Source organism: Ranitomeya imitator, chromosome 7 (genome assembly GCF_032444005.1).
Source record: "Ranitomeya imitator isolate aRanImi1 chromosome 7, aRanImi1.pri, whole genome shotgun sequence".
In the NCBI taxonomy this organism is placed as follows: domain Eukaryota; kingdom Metazoa; phylum Chordata; class Amphibia; order Anura; family Dendrobatidae; genus Ranitomeya; species Ranitomeya imitator.
The window spans coordinates 184,486,664-184,510,437 of NC_091288.1; the positions used below are offsets into that span (position 1 = coordinate 184,486,664).

General features: G+C 42.2%; 1 pseudogene; it reads right to left on the reverse strand.

The window, feature by feature from the left end:
- Positions 1 to 1,784: 1,784 nt before the first annotated feature.
- The window catches only part of LOC138645820 (zinc finger protein 850-like), a 146,562-nt pseudogene continuing 124,572 nt past the window's right edge, over positions 1,785 to 23,774 (reverse strand).

The window sequence follows — 23,774 nt, forward strand, 5'->3', positions numbered from 1 at the left end:
CCCAAAAAAAAAAAAAAAATATATATATATATATATATTTGGGATCTCTGAACAGTAGCAGCCTGCTGAAAGGGATAATAGATCATCATATATCTATATATATGTCTAAGGGGTACTTCCGTCTTTCTGTCGGCAACGTCCGTCACGGTTATTCATTCGCTGATTGGTCTTGCCAGCTGCCTGTCATGGCTGCCGCTACCAATCAGCGACGGACACAGTCCAATTAGTCCCTCCCTACTCCCCTGCAGTCAGTGACGGGAGGCCGCTCCATACTCTCCGCAGTCACGGCTCACACAGGGTTAATGCCAGTGGTAACGGACCGCGTTATGCCACGGGTAACTCACTCAGTTACCGCCGCTATTAACCCGGTGTGAACAAGTTTTTACTATTTACGCTGCCTATGCATATATTATATACTCACCTTCCGCCGCCTTTCCCGGTCCTCGCCACCCTCCGGTAACCGCTCTGTGCAAGCGGCAGGTTCCGGTAGCAAGGATCGTATGGCAGAAGGACCTGCCATGACGTCACGGTCATGTGACGTCATCACACCCTGGGACCGGAAGCTGCCACCTGTACCACGCACAGGCTACAGAACTACAAGTAAGGTGAGTATGTTAGAACTACAAGGGGCCCTCGGATCAGAAGGGGAGTATGTTTATTTTTTAAACTGTGACATACGTGGCTGGGCAATCTACTACGTAGCTAGGCAATATACCACGTGATTGGCCAATATACTACGTCGCTGTGCAATAACTACATCACTGGGCAATATACTACGTGGCTGAGCAATATACTACGTGGCTCTGTGCTGTAAACTACGACACTGGGCAATATACTACATCACTGGGCAATATACTACATGGCTGGGCAATATACTACGTGGCTGGGCTATATACTACATGGCTGGGCAATATACTACATGGCTGGGCTATATACTACATGGCTTGGCTATATACTACGTGGATGGGCTATATACTACGTGGCTAGGCTATATACTACGTGGCTGGGCAATATACTACAAGGACATGCATATTCTAGAATACCCAATGCGTTAGAATCGGGCCACCATCTAGTATCTCAATAAACCCTTGTGGCTATTTCCAAACAGCCCACTGGAGGGCAGTAAATGTCAAATCAAAGAATGGAATGGATAATATAAGCAGTGGCTGTTGAAAGCTTAAAGCTGTAAGGCTATGTGCACACGTTGCAGATTTGACTGTGGAATTTTCTGTGCAGATTCTGAATTTCTTGGCAGAAAACGCAGGTCAGAATCTGCACCTTTTTTTGGTATGTGCACATGTTGCAGATTTTTCTGCGGATTTCTTCCTTATTTGTTACCGCTGCAGATTTCTATTATGGAAGAGGTGCATAAAAGGAATCTGGTCACAGAAACATCTCTTTACCTGACGTTAGATGCTGAAGTAATATGCAATGTGGAAGGTGGACTGTACCAAAACCCTGCGCCCGATGAGCACCGTTTCGCTATTCAGCTTCTTCACAGAGGGGGCGTTTCACATCCAGAAATTGGGCGTGTTGTTTTCGTAGGTCAGAGAAGTCAGGATATATTGAGATTGTGGCGTTATCATGCTTGATGGGGCTTTTTTGTGTCGCTAAGCGTAGAGTGGTACCTCGGTCCTCACAATTTAGAATACATGTAAACATATAACCCAGACCCATTACCACAAACTCAGGATGGGTAACACTCGAATACAACACTAAACATACTGATCCGCTGAGCAGATATTAAGCTGCATGCCGAATCAAAGAGTGTAATGCTTTTTTATAAAAAGTTATAATTTTATTCACACAAACAATACACTAAATAAAACAAAACAGTGCCTCAAAACCGTACAAATTATAATCTGGAGGTAGGCGTAAATAGAATTCTAAGAAAGCACCAGGTAACATACATATTATTAGCCTCGTTGTATTTGGCAGCAGAGCATGCTAAGAAAATTCTTAAAAAATTTTGGCACCTGTTTTGTGTTATACAATATTAATAATCTAAAAAATACTCATGCACATCAAAGTATTGACTTGATACAGAATATAGATAATTTCATTATTATTATAAATATGATAAAACCCACAAGGGTATTTGAAAAATTGCTACGCAAAAGTGCTAAATTACATTAATAAAAATACCCTATTCACAGTATAATAATACCAGAATTAACAATGCTAATGGGCACAAAAGATATTAAATCAAATTTAGAATACATGCAAGGAATGGACGTGGAGGGCATCGGGTGGGAGAGGTCTGGTTGGGATTCTATGCTCTTTCTACCGCAAACTGTTGAAAATTTGTCCCCGAGTGTGTTCTTGAGCTACTCCTCAGAAATTGCACAAAAATAGGGGAGTCCTGTCCAACCTCGCTGAATGTTTTTCTGTATGTGATATTGGGTTGCCCCATCATTAGAGCTCTGGTATCTAAGAACATCTAGGGTGCGTGGAGGGGCGACAACTGAAAATGAGGTGCGGCTGTGAGCAACGAGTATATTCACTCATCACTAATCCCGACACTTTTGTTACTTTAGTGGCCATCCACCCTGTCCTCCAAGCTCCACAACCTATTTTCAGCCTCTTATACAGCCTCTCAGGGCCTGCATATCTTGCGGGGGGAGCGCGGCCGATCGTCAACTGACTATCGCAGCTGACAGCCGGCACTATGTGCCAGGAGCGGTCACGGACCACCCCCGGCACATTAACCTCCGGCACACCGCGATCAAAGATGATTGCAGTGTTCCGGCAGTACAGGGAAGCATTGCGCAGGGAGGGGGCTCCCTGCGTGCTTCCCTGAGACCCACGGAGCAACGCGATGTGATCGCGTTGCTCCGAGGGTCTCTTACCTCCTCCTCCCTGCAGGCCCCGAAGCCAAAAAGACCGTGGGGCTGCATCCGGGTTCTGCAGGGAGGCGGCTTCATAGTGCCTGCTCAGAGCAGCCGCAGGGAAGCTGATCTGACACAGTGCACAGCAAAGTGTCGGATCAGCAATCTGTCACTTTATTGTGATGTCTCCCCCTGGGGCAAAGTAAAAAAAAAAAATTACATGTGTAAAAAAAAAAAAAAATCCTAAATAATAAAAAAAATATATTGTTCCAATAAATACATTCCTTTATCTAGTATCGCCGCGTCCGTAATGACCCGGCCTATAAAACTGTCCCACTAGTTAACCCCTTCAGTGAACACCGTAAAAAAAGGCAAAAAAACAACGCATTATTATCATACCGCTCAACAAAATGTGGAATAACACGCGATCAAAAAGATGGATATAAATAACCATGGTACCGCTGAAAACATCATCTTGTCCCGCAAAAAATGAGCCCCATACAGCATCATCAGCGAAAAAATTAAAAAGTTATAGTCCTCAGAATAAAGCGATGCAAAAATAATTATTTTTTTCTATAAAATAGTTTTTATCGTATAAAAGCGCCAAAACATAAAAAAATGATATAAATGAGGTATTGCTGTAATCGTACTGACCCGAAGAATAAAACTGCTTTATCAATTTTACCAAACGCGGAACGGTATAAATGCCTCCCCCAAAAGAAATTGATGAATAGCTGGTTTTTGGTCATTCTGCCTCACAAAAATCGTAATAAAAAGCGATCAAAAAATGTCACGTGCCCGAAAATGTTACCAATAAAAACGTCAACTATTCCCGCAAAAAACAAGACCTCACATGACTGTGGACCAAAATATGGAAAAATTATAGCTCTCAAAATGTGGTAACGCAAAAAATATTTTTTGCAATAAAAAGCGTGTTTTAGTGTGTGACGGCTGCCAATCATAAAAATCCGCTAAAAAGGTAAATCAAACCCCCCTTCATCACCACCTTAGTCAGGGAAAAATAAAAAAAAATGTATTTATTTCCATTTTCCCATTAGGGTTAGGGCTATAGTTAGGGTTGGGGCTAAAGTTAGGGTTATGGTTGGGGCTAAAGTTAGGGTTATGGTTGGGGCTAAAGTTAGGGTAAGGATTACATTTACGGTCGGGAATAGGGTTGGGATTAGGGGTGTGTTAGGGTTACCGTTGAGATTAGGGTTAGGGGTGTGTTTGGATTAGGGTTTCAGTTATAATTGGGGGGTTTCCACTGTTTAGGCACATCAGGGGCTCTCCAAACGCAACATGGCGTCCGATATCAATTCCAGCCAATTCTGCGTTGAAAAGGTAAAACAGTGCTCCTTCCCTTCCAAGCTCTCCCGTGCGCCCAAACAGAGGTTTACCCCAACATATGGGGTATCAGAATACTCAGGACACATTGGACAACAACTTTTGGGGTCCAGTTTCTCCTGTTACCCTTGGGAAAATACAAAACTGGGGGCTAAAAAATAATTTTTGAGGAAAAAAAAAAGATTTATTTTCACGGCTCTGCGTTATAAACTGTAGTGAAACACTTGGGGGTTCAAAGTTCTCACAACACATCTAGAGAAGTTCCTTGGGGGTCTAGTTTCCAATATGGGGTCACTTGTGGGGGGGTTTCTACTGTTTAGTTACATCAGGGGCTCTACAAATGCAACGCGACGCCTGCAGATCAATCCATCTACAGTCATGGCCAAAAGTATTGACACCCCTGCTATTCTGTCAAATAATACTCATTTTCTTCCTGAAAATGATTGCAAACACAAATTATTTGGTATTACTATCTTCATTTAATTTGTCTTAAATGAAAAAACACAAAAAGAATTGTCCTAAAGCCAAATTGGATATAATTCCACACCTAACATAAAAAAGGGGTGGACAAAAGTATTGGCACTGTTCGAAAAATCATGTGATGCTTCTCTAATTTGTGTAATTAACAGCACCTGTAACTTACCTGTGGCACCTAACAAGTGTTGGCAATACCTAAATCACACTTGCAGCCAGTTGACATTGATTAAAGTTGACTCAACCTCTATCCTGTGTCCTTGTGTGTACCACATTGTGCATGGAGAAAAGAAAGAAGACCAAAGAACTGCCTGAGGACTTGAGAAACCAAATTGTGAGGAAGCATTAGGAATCTCAAGGCTACAAGTCCATCTCCAAAGACCTGAATGTTCCTGTGTCTACCGTGCGCAGTGTCATCAAGACATTTAAAGCCCATGGCACTGTGGCTAACCTTCCCAGATGTGGACGGAAAAGAAAAATTGACAAGAGATTTCAACGCAAGATTGTGCGGATGTTGGATAAAGAACCTCGACGAACATCCAAACAAGTTCAAGCTGCCCTGCAGTCCGAGGGTACAACAGTGTCAACCCGTACTATCCGTCGGCGTCTGAATGAAAAGGGACTGTATGGTAGGAGACCCAGGAAGACCCCACTTCTTACCCCGAGACATAAAAAAGCCAGGCTGGAGTTTGACCAAACTTACCTGAAAAAGCCTAAAACGTTTTGGAAGAATGTTCTCTGGTCAGATGAGACAAAAGTAGAGCTTTTTGGGAAAGGCATCAACATAGAGTTTACAGGAGAAAAAAAGAGGCATTCAAAGAAAAGAACACGGTCCCTACAGTCAAACATGGTAGAGGTTCCCTGATGTTTTGGGGTTGCTTTGCTGCCTCTGGCACTGGACTGCTTGACCGTGTGCATGGCATTATGAAGTCTGAAGACTACCAACAAATTTTCCAGCATAATGTAGGGCCCAGAGTGAGAAAGCTGGGTCTCCCTCAGAGGTCATGGGTCTTCCAGCAGGGCAATGACCCAAAACACACTTCAAAAAGCACTAGAAAATGGTTTGAGAGAAAGCACTGGAGACGTCTAAGGTGGCCAGCAATGAGTTCAGACCTGAATCGCATAGAACACCTGTGGAGAGATCTAAAATTGGCAGTTTGGAGAAGGCACCCTTCAAATATCAGGGACCTGGAGCAGTTTGCCAAGGAATGCTGTAAAATTCCAGCAGAGCATTGTAAGAAACTCATTGATGGTTACCGTAAGCGGTTGGTTGCAGTTATTTTAGCTAAAGGTTGTGCAACCAAGTATTAGGCTGAGGGTGCCAATACTTTTGTCTGGCCCATTTTTGGAGTTTTGTGTGAAATGATCAATGTTTTGCTTTTTGCTTCATTCTCTTGTGTTTTTTCATTTAAGACAAATTAAATGAAGATAATACCAAATAATTTGTGTTTGCAATCATTTTCAGGAAGAAAATGAGTATTATTTCACAGAATTGCAGGGGTGTCAATACTTGTGGCCATGACTAAATCTGCATTACAAATGGCGCTCTTTCTCTTCAGAGCTCTGCCATGCACCCAAACGTTGGTCCCTCCCCCCCGCCCCCACATATTGGATATCAGCGTACTCAGGACAAATTGGACAACAACTTTTGGGGGTCAATTTCAACTGTCATCCTTGGAAAAAATACAAAACTGGGGGCTAAAAAATAATGTTTTTTTTATTTTCACGGCTCTGCGTTATAAACTGTAGTGAAACACTTGGGGGTTCAAAGTTCTCACAATACATCTAGATAAGTTCCTTGGGCGGTCTAGTTTCAAATATGGGGTCACTTGTGGGGGGTTTCTACTCTTTAGGTACATTAGGGGCTCTGCAAATGCAATGTGACGCCTGCAGACCATTCCATCCAAGTCTGCATTCCAAATGGCGCTCCTTCCCTTCTAAGCTCTCCCATGCACCCAAACGGTGGTTTCCCCCACATATGGGGTATCGGCGTACTCAGGAAAAATTGGACAACAACTTTTGGGGTCCTATTTCTCCTGTTAACCTTGGGAAAATACAAAACTGGGGGCTAAAAAATAATGTTTTTTTTATTTTCACGGCTCTGCGTTATAAACTGTAGTGAAGCACTTGGGGGTTCAAAGCTCTCACAACACATCTAGATGAGTTCCTTAGGGGGTCTACTTTCCAAAATGGTGTCACTTGTGGGGGGTTTCAATGTTTAGGCACATCAGTGGCTCTCCAAACGCAACATGGCGTCCCATCTCAATTCCAGTCAATTTTGCATTGAAAAGTCAAATGGCGCTTCTTCCTTTCAGAGCTCTGCCATGCGCCCAAACAGTGGTTTACCCCCACATATGGGGTATCGGCGTACTCAGGACAAATTGTACAACTTTTGGGGTCCATTTTCTCCTGTTACCCTTGGTAAAATAAAACAAATGGGAGCTGAATAATTTTTTTGTGAAAAAAGTTGAATGTTCATTTTTATTTAAACATTCCAAAAATTCCTGTGAAACATCTGAAGGGTTAATAAACTTCTTGAATGTGGTTTTGAGTACCTTGAGGGGTGCAGTTTTTAGAATGGTGACAAACTTGGTTATTTTCTATCATATAGACCCCTCAAAATGACTTCAAATGAGATGTGGTACCTACAAACAAATGGTGTCGTAAAAATGAGAAATTGCTGGTCAACTTTTAACGCTTATAACTCCTTAACAAAAAAAAATGTTGATTCGAAAATTGTGCTGATGTAAAGTAGACATGTGGGAAATGTTACGTATTAAGTATTTTGTGTGACATATCTCTGTGATTTAATTGCATAAAAATTCAAAGTTGGAAAATTGCAAAATTTTCGCCAAATTTCCGTTTTTTTCACAAATAAACGCAGGTAATATCAAATAAATTTTACCACTAACAGGAAGTACAATATGTCACGAGAAAACAATGTCAGAATCGCCAAAATCTGTTGAAGCATTCCAGAGTTATAACCTCGTAAAGGGACAGTGGTCAGAATTGTAAAAATTGGCCCGGTCATTAACGTGCAAACCACCGTCGGGGCTTAAGGGGTTAATGCAGCTTACCTCTGTGCCTGCTGAGAGTCACAATCAAAGTTTTCCACGGACAGTGAACTAATCTATGGTAGCAGTGTGAGAGAATCTCCTCACTGAATCAAGATCCCTCCTTAGCTCCTGTCTCCAGCAGAGAAACGCTGGCTGTGGGTCCCTTATTCAGGGCTCTGCACCACAGCTCCAAGGCTGTATCTGAAAAAGTTCATATCCCACAGTAGGTTGTGAGCAATTTCACTGCTCTCTCTCTGTACCTTAGAGCGTGGACCCAAGATGGTCGCTGACACCTCCAGAACTGTATTCTGTGTGGTTGATTTGCAGTTCCCTGCTCAACTGAGGCTGAACCAAAACAGCCCCTTTGGAGCCAGGCTAAATCCACCCCAGGATGAAGTTTACAGGCTTATCAGAGCCTCAGATGTCAGATATGATGCAGGATAATGTACAGATGGCTGGAGCTCCTCTCAGATGCAACAACTCAGTGCTTACATAGCCACAGCCCCGAGACAATCCATCATTATTACTACAAAAAGTGACATGTCAACTTTCAAAAATTAGGTTTGGTCACTAAAGAATTACAATGCATTCTTCCCAATGTGAGTTCTCTGATGTCTAAGAAGTTGAGATTTAGATTTAAAAAAAATCCCACATTCAGGACATGAAAATGGCTACTCTCCTGTGTGCATTCTCTCATGTGTAACAAGAGTTGATTTCTGTGTAAAACATTTTCCACATTCTGAGCATGAAAATGGTTTCTCTCCTGTGTGAATTCTCTCATGATTAATAAGATGTGATTTGTGTATAAAACATTTTCCACATTCTAAACATGAAAATGGCTTCTCTCCTGTGTGCATTCTCTCATGTGTAGCAAGAGTTGATTTATGTGTAAAACATTTTCCACATTCTGAGCATGAAAATGGTTTCTCTCCTGTGTGAATTCTCTCATGATTAATAAGATGTGATTTGTGTATAAAACATTTTCCACATTCTAAACATGAAAATGGCTTCTCTCCTGTGTGCATTCTCTCATGTGTAGCAAGAGTTGATTTATGTGTAAAACATGTTCCACATTCTGAGCATGAAAATGGTTTCTCGCCTGTGTGAATTCTCTCATGGTTAACAACCTCTGATTTATCTGTAAAACATTTCCCACATTCTGAACATGAAAATGGCTTCTCGCCTGTGTGAATTCTCTCATGTCTAACAAAATGTGATTTATTTGTAAAACATTTCCCACATTCTGAACATGAAAATGGCTTCCCGCCTGTGTGAATTCTCTCATGTCTAACAAAATGTGATTTATCTGTAAAACATTTCCCACATTCTGAACATGAAAATGGCTTCTCTCCTGTGTGAATTCTCATATGCGTAAGAAGTGTCGATTTCACGGTAAAACATTTTTTACATTCTGAACATGAAAATGGCTTCTCTCCTGTGTGAATTCTCATATGTGTAAGAAGTGTCGATTTCACGGTAAAACATTTTCCACATTCTGAACATGAAAATGGCTTCTCGCCTGTGTGAATTCTCTCATGTATGACAAGATGATCTTTTTTAGTATAACATTTTCCACATTCCGAACATGAAAATGGCTTTTCTCCTGTGTGAATTCTCTCATGTCTAACAAGAAGTGATTTTACTGTGAAACATTTTCCACATTCTGAACATGAAAATGGCTTCTTCCTTGTGGGAGCATTATTATTTCCCACACTTCTTCTGTGACTTTTATTTTGTTTAACAGTCTGTGATGAATTAGGACAGTGTACTTTAAAAGGATCCATGTTTGAGATGTTGGCATGTTCTTCATATGGGTCTTGTGCAATGCTTTTTTGGATTTTGGAGCTGCTGGTACAACCATCTGTCAAGAATATAACTGATGTGATTTTTGAGTCAAAAAACCTTAATACTTATATTTATCTAAATATAAAAAAACATTAAGCGTAACAAAAAAAATAGAAATTGAAAAGTGTGTAGCAAAGTTCTATTATTGACTGACTAAAGGTGTAATTTACATGATGTGATGATTTGACAAAGAATCAATTGTGCTAATGATCATTCTCAATCATTGGCCAATGCAAACATCAAATAATAAAACATTTGTCATTGGTCGCATATTTTATATCTTAGAATAAAAATGATCGTTATTGACAGCACATCATCCCCTTTGTATAAATTGAGGATATTCTGCAATAATAAAAAAGCCATTAGATAAGGAAACAAATCATCATTCCTTCATCAAAATGAAAGCTAATAAGCCCCAATCACCTTCCTATACCATCAATTACTTTTTATTCATGAAATTATATTCGTCTTGCAGCCACTTGATTTTATTCTTCAGAAGTAGTGGGCAGTAGCAGTCACCTCTCTGTTAGAGCTCCATGCACCACCTCAATGACTTTAACCCTTTAACCCCCAGAGCTTTTTTCAGTTTTGCGTTTTCATTTTTCGCTCCCCTTCTTCCCAGAGCCATGACTTTTTTTTTATTTTTCCGTCAATATGGCCATGTGAGTGCTTGTTTTTTGGAGGACGAGTTTTACTTTTGAACGACACCATTGGTTTTATAATGTTGTGTACTAGAAAATGGGAAAAAAATTCCAAGTGCGGTGAAATTGCAAAAAAAGTGCAATCCCACACTTGTTTTTTGTTTGGCTTTTTTACTAGGTTCACTAAATGGTAAAACTGACCGGCCATTATGATTCTCCAGGTCATTACGAGTTCATAGACACCAAACATGTCTAGGATCTTTAGTATTTAAGCGGTGAAAAAAAAATCCAACTTTGTTTAAAAAAAATGTGTCATTTTCCTATACCTGTAGCGTCTCCATTTTTCGTGATCTCGGGTCGGGTGAGGGCTTATTTTTTGCGTGACGAGCTGACATTTTTAATGATACTATTTTGGTGCAGATAAATTCTTTTGATCGCCCGTTATTGCATTTGAATGCAATGTCGTGGCGACCAAAAAAAAATGTAATTCTGACATTTAGATTTTTTTCCTCGCTATGCCGTTTAGCGATCAGGTTAATTCTTTTTTTTATTGATAGATCGGGCGATTCTGAATTCGGTGATACCAAATATGTGTATTTTTGATTTTTTTTGTTTTATATTGAATGGGGCGATTAGAACTTTTAAAAAAAAATTGTTTTCATATTTTTAAAAGCATTTTTCTTTTTACTTTTGGCATGCTTCAATAGTCTCCATGGGAGGCTAGAAGCTGCCACAACCCGATCGACTCAGCTATATAGAGGCGATGAACAGCTTGCCTCTATGTAGCTGAATTACTGACTTGTTATGAGCGCCGACCACTGAGTGGCGCTCACAGCAATCCGGCACTGACAACCAAAGAGGTCTCCAGGAGCCCTCTGGTTGTCATGCTGACGAACCGGTAACCCCCGATCGCATGAGGGGGTCACCGGTGTGCATATTTCTGGCACGAGTGCAGGAAGCGCCATTTAAAAGCCACTGTCAAGAGTTTGATAGAGACATTTAACTAGTTAATAGAAGCAGATGAATCGCGATTTCACCAGCGGATATTGTGGGCACACGTCAGCTGTTCAAAACAGCTGACATGTCCCGGGAAAGATGTGGGCTCACCACCGGAACCAACATCAAAGGGAGGGATACTGACATCGGAGTACCATTACACTCAATGTCAGTACAGGGTTAAGCGAGAAGCTGCAAGGAAAATATTTCAATTTCTCCTGGTAGCCGCTCTCCCAGTAAAACAGCCTAACGTGCTTTAAATACTATTTACCGTATATACTCGAGTATAAGCCGAGATTTTCAGCCCAAAAAAATGGGCTGAAAGTGCCCCTCTTGGCTTATACTCGAGTCATGGTCGACGGGTGAGGGGGAGCGACGCCTGTCAAATACTCACCTGCTCCCGACGCGGTCCCTGCATGTCCCACGGTCTTCGGGCACAGCAGCTTGTTCCCTTGTTCAGCGGTCACTGGTACCGCTCATTAAAGTTATGAATATGGACTCCACTCCCATAGGGGTGGAGCCGCATATTCATTACTGTAATGAGCGGTGCCACGTGACCGCTCACTACAGGAAGAAGCTGCCGGCTCCTGGAGACGTGGGACATGCAGGGACCGCGCCAGGAGTGGCGGGAACAGGTATTTCATATTCACCTTTCCGCGTTCCACCGCCGCCCTGTCTTCCGTGTCCTCTGGAGTGACTGTGCAGGTCAGAGGGCGCGATGACGTTTTAGTGTACGCGCCGCCCTCTGCCTGAACAGTCAGTGTGGAGAGACGGGACGCTGAGGAGCAGCGGAGAGACGGGACGCTGAGGAGCAGCGGGCAGAGACGAGAGGCGAGTATGTCCTTTTTTGGCACAATGCTATACGGAGCGTCTATGGGGCCATAAAGAACTGCATGGAGCATTATATGGGGCCATGACTGCATGAAGCATTATATGGAGCTATAACTGCATGGAGCATTATATGGGGCATCTATGGGGCCATAAATAACTGCATGGAGCATTATATGGAGCATATATGGTGCTGTGATGAGGGAGCAGCTGCCATCTTGGAAACAGGGCATACTAACAGAGATTGGCGTGACTCCATTTTGTCTCCTGGTCACAGGTCTGCAGGGATGAGTACTCCTGGCCCCCACCTTTTTTACCTAAATAAAGTTCCTTTTCGTATGGTAATGGACTGAGCACAGTGTAGCAGGCAGATTGCATTTCAAAGCCTGAGTGAGGAAGCCACGCCAGCAGGGGACATAGAGGTGCCTGAGGGGCTCAATTAAAGCATGCATGTCAGGTGGCTCCAGGAGCCTAAAGGTACCTTCACACTCAGCAACTTTACAACGAGAACGACAACGATCCGTGACGTTGGAGCGTCCTGGATAGCGATCTCGTTGTGTTTGACACGCACCAGCGATCTGGATCCTGCTGTGATATCGCTGGTCGGAGCTAGAAGTCCAGAACTTTATTTGGTCCTCAGATCAGCATGTATGGTCGTGTTTGACAGCAAAAGCAATGATGCCTGCAATGATTTACATGGAGCTAACGACCTGTGAGAAGGATAAGTGAGTAACCCTTACGTCACTGGATCGCTCCTGCATCGTTCTGGAGCTGCTGTGTTTGACATCTCTACAGCAACCTAAACAGCGACGCTCCAGCGATCCGCTCATTGTCTATATCGCTGCAGCGTCGTGGAGTGTGAAGGCACCTTAAGTCTATTTTCTGCCCTAGCCGAACCGTCTCCAACATGGAATTATGAATTATGGTCGCATCGTCTGAGGTACAGGCTCATAAAAAATATCCCCCTCGCCCTAAAGAAATTGCGTATCTGACAGTGCAACTCCCGGGTCCGTAGGAGTTCTGGAACCTGAGATATGGAGATTAGTCTCCCACAGCGACCGAATGGGTCCGGGTTTGGTCCCTGTGCGACCGGCAGAACTAACCTTGTGTACTGGTACCGCCCGTGTGCTGATCCGATCACCCTGGGATCAGTTATCCCATAGAGTAGATATTGGATACAGATCTTTTAGGGAAGCTGAGGGGTGGAGATTGCTAGCCCACCCAGTTACAGGGGGGAGGGACACGGAAGGTTTAAGAGCTGAGGACACTTGGAGAGTGGGTCAGAACTCAGAGAACAGAAGATGACTAAGGAACTACGAAAGAGGGCAGGCCAGTCAGAGGGGGCAAGCACACGCTTTCTGGGGGCTGCCCAGCAACTAAGCTGTCTACCTGTGGAGCGCAGAGCCCCCCGGCTTCCACAAGCGACCTTCAACCTGGTAAATTGACCTCCAGCTTTATACCTTTAAGCCTTGTATTATTATTGTTATATTTTACTGTGACTAACTCTTAATATATTTTGACTGTACATTTCTTGTAATTACCTAGTGCTCCCTTTAAATCATAAATTAATTTTGGGCTGATCCTTTTACTCTGATTGCGAATCTTAGAATACCCAGCGTGGGTAACAGGGCAGTCTCACCGGCGGCCATTTGTTCAGGTGCAGTTCCCTTACTGACCTGAGAGACAAAGGGGGCACCGGAGAGCTGTGCCTGTGTAGTGACGTCACGGATTGGTGACGTGTGAGGAACTGGGTGTCCTTCACAGGGGCCATAACTGCATGGAGCATTATATGGAGCACCTATGGGGATATAACTGCATGGAGCATTATATGGGGCATCTATGGGGCCATAACTGCATGGAGCATTATATGGGGCATCTATGGGGCCATAACTGCATGAAGTATTATATGGGGCATTATATGGGGCATCTATGGGGCCATAAAGAACTGCATGGAGCATTATACAGGGCATCTATGGGGCCATATCTGGATGGAGCATTATATGGTACATCTATGGTGCCATAACGGGATGGAGCATTATATGGGGCATCTATGGGGCCATAAAGAACTGCATGGAGCATTATATGGGGCATCTATGGGGCCATAAAGAACTGAATGGAGCATTATATCGTGCATCTTATGCGGCCATAATGAACTGCATGGGGCATATTTGTATATGGAGCATCTTATGGGGCCATATTGAACTGCATGGAGCATTATATGGGGCCTATTTTGTATGGAGCATCTTATGGGGCCATAATGAACAGTATGGAGCATTATATGGGGCTCCTGATTAAATATGGATATTCAAAAACACAACCTACTGATGTCTCAATTAATTTTACTTTTATTGGTATCTTTTTATTTTTGACATTCACCGGTAGCTGCTGCATTTTCCCACCCTAGGCTTATACTCGAGTCAATAAGTTTTCCCACTTTTTGTTGTAAAATTAGGGGGGTCGGCTTATACTCGAGTATATACGCGGTACTTACAGATTACCAATATACCTGCCGGTAAATAGCATTTTTGTAGCTGACAGGTTATCTTTAGGAGTTCATTTACACACGCAGGTAATGACCTGTAAAACACTGATTCATTATATGGGAGCAGCTTTGTTCTCTCTCCCCATAGAAAATAGATGAATGATTGGCCGAACCGTCATGGCTATGGTGGATTTCAGAGACAGTGCAGTCAGCAGACTCAGGTACAAGTAATGTCTATACTAACATCTATAATTACATGTCTGTGGTCTGGATGGTTTTAGAAAAATAAAGCAAAATTGGATTCCATATTACATCCTGTGGTGTGTGCTGAGGAAATCTATATCCATCTATCTAATGAGTGCGTGTGTGTGGGCAACCAATTACTAAGCGTGTGTGTGTGTGTGTGTCAGCCACGCCCACTCCACATATCAACCAATCACTAAGCAGCTTTCATTTCACCAGGGCTGTTTATAAGAAGCTGAGCTGTGATTGGTTGCTATGAGCAACAGTTTTCCTTGTGAACAGTTGTGGTAACAGAGGCCTATTATTCTTATCATTTCTATGGTGTTATTGTCCCTCTGTAAAGCTGGAAATAATTTATTACCTCATTACCGTGCTGACACAGACCACCCTCTGACACAGACTGCAGGCGGAGCCCAGTATCACACAGGATAGGATGAGATACACGGGTCCGCAGACCGTATGAGACAGGATAGGATTAGATACACAGCTCAGCAGACAATATCACACAGGATAAGATTAGATACATGGCTCAGCAGACTAACAGGATAGGATTAGATACACGGCTCAGCAGACAATATCACACAGGATAAGATTAGATACATGGCTCAGCAGACTAACACAGGATAGGATTAGATACACAGCTCACCAAACAGTAAGGCTATGTGCACACATTCAGGTTTTTTCGCGCTAAAAATTCTATAAAAACTCATTAATACGCATACATTATGCATTCTATCATTTAGAATGCATTCTGCATGTTTTGTGCACATTGATGCGTTTTTTTCCGTGAAAAAAACGCATCGCGGTAAAAAAAAGCATCATGTTCATTAATTTTGCGGATTTTCTGCGTTTTTCCCGCTATTCTATGCATTTGGGAAAAAACGCACCAAAACGCATGAAAAAAATGCATGCGGATTTCTGGCAGAAATGTCCGGTTTTTGTCAGGAAAATGTCTGCAAGAAATCCGGACGTGTGCACATACCCTCACACACAGAATAGGATTAGATATACAGCTCAGCAGACAGTAGCACACAGGATAGAATTAGATACACAGCTCAGCAGACGGTATCACACAGGATAGGATTAGATACACAGCCCAGTATCACACAGGATAGATTAGATACACGACTCAGCAGACAGTATCACACAGGACAGAATTAAATACACAGCTCAGCAGACGGTATCACACAGGGTATCACACAGGATAGGATTAGATACACAGCTCAGCAACAGAATGTGCCAAAGGAGAGGACCTTTTCATTCCAAGAATTCCTCTCATTCCATCTGAATTGACTTTAGACTTTAAACACCTCCAGTTTCCAGTTGGACTGGCATTTGCAATGTCCATTAACAAGGCTCAGGGACAGTCCTTGAAAGTAGTAGGGATCGATTTGCAATCTCCATGCTTTTCTCATGGTCAACTTTACGTGGCCTGTTCAAGAGTTGGAACTGCCAAAAATCTATTAATCTTTGCACCGGAAGGAAAAACCAAAAATGTTGTTTATCCAAAAGGCTCTTGAATGAGTTGAAAATAAAATACTATCAATACTTAGGTAATTGTTTAGTTAATTTGTGTTGCAAATCTGTAGCGTTGAGTATATGATGCGAAATGTTTTTATGTGCAAAATAATCATTGTAATTTGTTATAAGTAACCACAGTTAGTTCCTGTGCTCGGGCAACGCCGGGCTCTTCAGCTAGTCATATCTATTCTTCAGTGAACACTACACATCGACCACTAATCTTCCATGTGACAGAGTGCAGGACTTGTTCATATTGTGTTACTTGTGTCTAGAGAAATGCTCAGATCTCAGTACTACTAGGTGGTGTATTAGGAAGTCATGGCCATGGAGCTTTCTCTTATAATCTACTAATGGCTGTGACTATGAGACAATTGTCATAAAACAGTTTTTTTAATCTCCAGCTAGTTCAGTATATCAAATAGGTTACTTAGGTTATATATTAATCCTGAAACCAGAACTCTGATGGATATGATGTAAAACACTAAACTAGATACTTTGCCAGTGAGGTTTGTCACACGTCTTTGATGATCTATCATCCCAGTCTATTCTTAAATCCATATTATAGCTACACAACCGGTCTTATTACATATTGCACCATTACATTGTCAGCCCTATATAATCTGTATTTTAGCTGAATGGGGAAATCTATGGCCAAAAAAACTGAGAAAACACATAACAAAACTTCAATTTTCCAGTCCGGTGAATGAGGAGAATGTGACTATTCTCTGCTTTATTTAGTGGTGACTCCTCACTGGGGCAGTTACCTGTAGCAACGTCCTCTTTGCACCACTCATCATCCCACACATCACTTTCTCCTTTCTCCATTATGGCTTCAGCTTTGATATTCTTCAGATATTTGCCTGGATGTCAAAGCTGTGAAAATAATAATGTAAAAGTCACAGAGAGAAGGAAAACTCACATGGAATGTTCTAGATGGAGGCTTTTACTACAAGCTCATGGGGCACCTGAGTCGCCAAAAGATGCCGACATCTTCGCCTCCTATAAAAAGTCATTTCCTTCATTAAACTCTTAGTGACCGGGCCAAATTTTTGAATTCTGACCAATGTCATTTTATGGGGTAATAACTCTGAAATCCTTCAACAAATCCCACGAATTTGGGAATGTTTTTTAGTGGCACATTATAAATTATAATAATTATACATTTAGGTTGATACGTTTTGTGTTTATTTATAACAAATAATACAAATTTGACAAAAATCAAAAATAGCCATTTTCAAACATTGAATGATTATCCCTATAACCCCTTAGTGACAGAGCCAATTTGGTACTTAATGATCAGGCCAATTTTTACAATTCTGACCACTGTCACTTTATGAGGTTATAACTCTGGAACGCTTCAACGGATCCCGCTGATTCTGAGATTGTTTTTTCGTGACATATTGTACTTCATGTTAGTGGTAACATTTATTTGATATTACTTGCTTTTATTTATTAAAAAAACAGAAATATGGCGAAAATTTTGAAAATTTAGCAATTTTTATTCCCTTACATCAAAGAGTTATGTCACACAAAATGGTCAATAAATAACATTTCCCATATGTCTACTTTACATCAGCACAATTTTGGAAAACATTTTTTTTTTTATTAGGGAGTTATAAGGGTTAAAATTTGACCAGCAATTTCTTATTTTTACAGCAAAATTTACAAAACCATTTTTTTTAGGGACCACCTCACATTTCAAGTCAGTTTGAGGGGTCTATGTAGCAGAAAATGCCCAAAATTGACACCATTCTAAAAACTGCACCCCTCAAGGTGCGCAAAGCCACATTCAAGAAGTTTATTAACCCTTCAGTTGCTGCACAGGAACTGAAGCAATGTAGAAGGAAAAAATGAACATTTTACTTTTTTTTCACAAACATTTTACTTCAGAACCAATTTTTTTTTATTTTCACAAGTGTAAAAAAAGAAAATGAACCACATAATTTGTTGTGCAATTTGTCCGGAGAATGCCGATACCCCATATGTGGGGAGGGACCACTGTTTGGGTGGACAGTAGAGCTCAGAAGGGAAGGAGCGCCATTTGGCTTTTTCAACATAGAATTCCCTGGAATTGAGATCGGACACCATGTCGCGTTTGGAGAGCCGCTGATGTGCCTAAACAGTGGAAACCCCCCACAAGTGACACCATTTTGGAAACTAGACCCCCTAAGGAACTTATCTAGGTGTCTGGTCAACACTTTGAACCCCCAAGTGCTTTACACAAGTTTATAACGTAGAGCCGAAAAAATTAAAAATCTTTTTTTTTTTTCACAAAAATGATCTTTTCACCCCCAATTTTTTATTTTCCCAAGGGTAGCAAGACATAATGGACCCCAAAAGTTGTTGTGCAATTTGTCCTGAGTATGTCGATACCCCGTATGTGGGGGTAAACCTCTGTTTGGGCGCACTGCGGAGCTTGGAAGGGAAGGCGCGCCGTTTGACTTTTTAATCTCTTAATTGTGAGAGCGGACGCCATTTTGGGTTTGTAGATGTGCCTAACAGCAGAAACCCCCCACAACTGACCCCGTTTTGGAAACTACACCCCTCAAAGATTTTAATCAGGGGTATATTGAGCAATTTGAACCCACATGTATGGCACAGAGTTTGATAACATTAGGTCGTCATATTGAAAAAATTCATTTTTTTCCACAAGAATCTTGTTTTAGACCTGAATGTCTCACTTTTTCAGAAATAACATCAAAAAGTGGACCCCACAATTCGTTACCCACTTTATTATGAGTGAAGCGATATCCCATATGTAGTAAAAAAAAGTTCTCTTTGGACAAATGGCAGGGCTTGGACAGAAATGTGACAAATTTGGCTTTATTTGAAATTGAAGATCCAGGACCCATTCAAAGCTTCTAGAGACATTGAGCAAAAAAGAAAATCCTTCCAGGAATTATTACTCACAGAGGGAGGCATGCTCCTAAAACACATTGGCTGACTATAAAATTGGTCTTGCTAACAAAACAGTTGTCCTGCATTTGCGTATATTGTAGCAGGAAGAATAAACTGTACTGGAATGAAGGGCAAAATGTGTAGGAAAATGCAGCCAACTATGTGGCAAAGCGGAGTTTGTTCCAAAGATGAAAGAACACCATCAGGGCTAGAATGGCAGACACTTTCAGAGACTGGTCGTACAACGTCCTTTTAGCTCCATCAATCCCTATATGAGAGACGAATGTGCCAATAGACGTGGTACACCATAGCAAGCTCCCACCCGCCAAGGTCAGAACCGCTATATGCACAAAACAACCTGTTCTCTATAGAAAGTATTGTCTGGTACCAGAGGTTCGGCAAGAACCATAAAGTAAAGCCCATAGTGTATAAGTACGGAACTTCCTAATTTTTTTAGAAATCCTACAATAAAATGATCATGCCCGTATCATCAACATAAAGTAATATAAATGGAAGCCAAAGTTTTGTGTAGCAAGACAGTTATAAAAACAGTCAAAGTTAGATAAATGGTCAAAAATGTTTGTGAGTAATCAAGTCCTAGAATTCATTTTCAGATAATCTCACTTTTCAAGATCATTTCTGGGGTCCACATTCTAACGCTTATTGACATAGGTACGTGGACGAGAATTTGTTGGAATAGTAGTTTGGTATGGGATTGATCGAGTCGTAGAATTTTCAGATGACCTGACTTTGCAAGAACATTTGTGGGGTCCACACTCTAGAGCGTACAGACGTGGGTACGTGGATGAGAATGTGTTGGGATAGTAGTTTGGTATGGGATTGATCGAATCGTAGAATTTTCAGATGACCGGACTTTGCAAGAACATTTGTGGGGTCCACACTGTAGAGCGTACAGACGTGGGTACGTGGATGAGAATTTGTTGGGATAGTAGTTTGGGATGGGATTGATCGAGTTCTGGAATTAATTGTGAAATGGGGTAAAATGGGATCTACTAATTAAAATATTATTTATCAATTGTTCCAAATTGTAGTACTGGGGCCACTAAGCAGAAAATAAAAATTATTGAAAAAAAACAAACTAATAATTGTAGGTGGTGTGGTAGGTCTCAAAACAGGGGGAGATACAAAGGCCTGGTTGGGATGGGCATGTGGGGCAATAGAATCGGGAATCACTCCGTCTGCCATGCTTTCTGCAAACTCTGCACCTTTTTTGAGGATACCTTTGGGTGGGAGTGACAGGGACAGGGTGAGGAAAATGGCGTTCTGAAAGTCTCCGGGAATCCTCAGAGTCGAAGGCTTCCCCCGGTGCCATGGACTGAAAGCATTAAGCTACTTACTGGTAGCGGCATTTTTCGGAGGCCCATGACAGCACTACGAGAGAGAGGATCCGCCCTTCAGGAACAGGAAACCTACAGATACAAAAGGGCGGCACCTCTCCCCATGCATCAGTTGTATTTCAGAGCTTGAGAGGACTACCGCGGTTAGTGGAACACAAATATACATTATATACAGTTTATATACAAAACAATCCATTGTATCGAACTAGATACCACTCGTGAGATCTATCATTATATACACTATAGGAAGTGCTACCCCCACGTGAATAGGGAGGGAACTAAGGGTGCTGTCATGGGCCTCCGAAAAATGCCGCTACCAGTAAGTAGCTTAATGCTTTATTCTGACTCCCATGACAGCACTTCGAGAGATTTACAGAGATGTAAGCTACCTTAGGGAGGGACTATAGTCTGTAGCACCCTTAACCCAAAGGAGAGATCAGAGGACCCCAAATCCAACCGATAGTGTTTAAAGAAAGTGGAAGGAGATGACCAAGTGGCCGCCTTACATATTTGCTCCACTGAAACTCCAGATCTCTCTGCCCAGGATGACGCCATGGCCTGGGTGGAATGTGCCTTTAGATTCTGCGGAGCTGGCCCCCCACCTGCTGTGTAAGCTAGAGAGATAGTTTCCCTAATCCATTTGGCTAGTGAATATTTTGACAATAAATCCTTTCCTTGGACTTTGGAAGGAAAGAAACAGTGCTCCATCTTTCTTCCAATTATCAGTAGCTGAGATATACTGAAGGAGAGATCTCCTAACGTCTAACGTATGAAGCTCCTGCTCTTTAGGATTAGAGGGATTAGGAATAAAGGATGGCAAAACTATCTCCTGTGATCTATGGAAACGTGTCGCTACCTTCGGCAGATATGCCGGGTCTGGTCTAAGTACTACTCTGTCTGATAAGATTTCTGTGTATGGAGGAGCTCTGGAAAGCGCCTGGATATCACCTATCCTGCGAGCTGAGGTTATGGCAATCAGGAAGGCTGTCTTAAGTGTCAACATTTTGATCGAGGCCTCTTGCAGAGGTTCAAAGGGGGGTTTTGTTAGAGAGGACAGAACTAAATTTAAATCCCATGGAACTGTTCTATCCTTATATACCGGTCTAGATCTACTAACTGCCTTCATAAACCTCGCTATCCAATAATTGTTAGCTATATTGCATGAAAACAGGGCACCCAGAGCTGAGACCTGTACTCTAAGGGTACTAGTAGAGAGTTTTAACTCGAAACCCCTCTGTAAGAACTCTAAGATTTGTTGTATTGGTACCCCGTCTCGGATGTCAAATCTTGAACAAGACAAGAACTTCCTCCAAGTTCTAGAGTAGATTTTTGTAGTTATTTGCTTTCTACTCTTTAGGAACGTCTCGACTAAATTTGGAGAGAAGCCTTTCCCCACTAATAGTGACCGTTCAAACTCCACGCCGTTAAATAGAGCGCTGCCACTTGTGGATGGGAGATCGGTCCCTGAGAAAGCAGGTTCGGGATCTCTGGTAGTACCCAGGGAACCGATACAGACATTGTCTTGAGCCAGGCAAACCAGGTTCTTCTGGGCCAAAAGGGGGCGATAAGGATGACTTTCGCTCGATCCTCCCTGATTTTCCTCACCACTAGAGGTATCAGGTTCAGTGGTGGGAAAGCATAGGCCAGTGGAAAATCCCATCTTATCAGAAACGCGTCCACCGCCAAGGGATGCTCCCTGGGATTTAGCGAGCAAAAAAGTTTTACTTTTCTGTTTCTGGTGGCGAACAGGTCTACCACTGGTTGACCCCATCTGCAGACGATCAGATTGAAAATGTCTTCGTTGAGAGACCACTCTCCTTGTCTTAACACGTTTCGGCTGAGGAAATCTGCTGCCACATTTTCCTTTCCTTTGATGTGGAGAGCCGTCAAAGATAGAAAATTGTGCTCTGCCACCTGGAACAATCGATCCGTGATTTGCATCAATGTCTCGGAACGAGTTCCCCCTTGCCGGTTTATGTAAGCGACTGCAACTCTGTTGTCCGACAGAATTCTGACGTGCTGGCCCTGCAGATATATGAGGAATTTTTTAACAGCCAATTCAACCGCCAACAACTCCCTTTGGTTGGATGGGAATGTTGTGAAGGGTTCCCATTGTCCCTGGACCACCATGTCCCCCATGTAGGCTCCCCACCCTGAAGAGCTGGCATCTGTGGTTATCACCCGGGACACATTTACTATCCAGGGAACCCCCGCTGATAAATTCTTTTTATCTGACCACCACCTAAGGGAATCTAGCGTGGTTGGCCCTAACGTTATTTTCCCATTTAACGCGCCTCCCAAGGCTCTGTCATGGAACAAGACTTCTCTCTGTAGGGATCTGGTGTGGAACTGAGCCCACTTAACTGCTGGAATGCAAGATGTGAGTGACCCAAGTAGAGACATTGCTTGCCTAAGTGTCATGGAAGGTGTATTGATTGTTTTTAACACATAAATTTGAATTAGATCTATTTTTTCTATAGGGAGGAGACACTGTTGTGTCACTGAATCCAACATTAGACCCAGGAACTTTTGAATATTTAGGGGCTGTAACTTAGATTTTTCGAAGTTTATGATCCAACCCAGGTGTTCTAGCTTGGCTTTAGTAACCTCCCATTGTGACAGACAGTGATCTACCGAGTTCCCTACAATGAGGAAATCATCCAAGTAGGGAATTATAAGGACATTTGATTCTCTTAAATGTGCCATGACTTCAGCGATTATTTTAGTGAACACTCTAGGAGCAGAAGTTATCCCGAAGGGGAGTGCCCTGAACTGAAAATGTTGAAACCTACCCCCCATTAGTACTGCTACCCTTAGGTATCGTTGGAAATCAGCGTGAATGGGTACATGATAGTAGGCATCTTTCAAATCCACTACTACCATAAAACAATTGTTTGAAAGCATTTTTATTGTCGAATTGATGGACTCCATTTTGAAGGTATGTTTCACCAAAAACTTATTGAGACCCTTAAGGTTTATAATGGTCCTATAAGACATATCCGGCTTTTGAATTAGGAAAAGGGGAGAGTAGAACCCTTCCCCTGCCTGAGAATACGGCACTTCAATCAAAACATTTTTGGAGCAAAGAGTCCTCACTTCCTCTTCTAAGGCAAATTGTTCAGTGGGAGATGAGCGCCAGGGTGTTAACTGGAATTTGTCCCGTGGGGTATGGACAAACTCAAGTCTGAGACCATGGGAAACAGTGTCTTTTATCCAAACACTGTTTGTGATTTTTGACCACTCTGCCGAGAAATGCGACA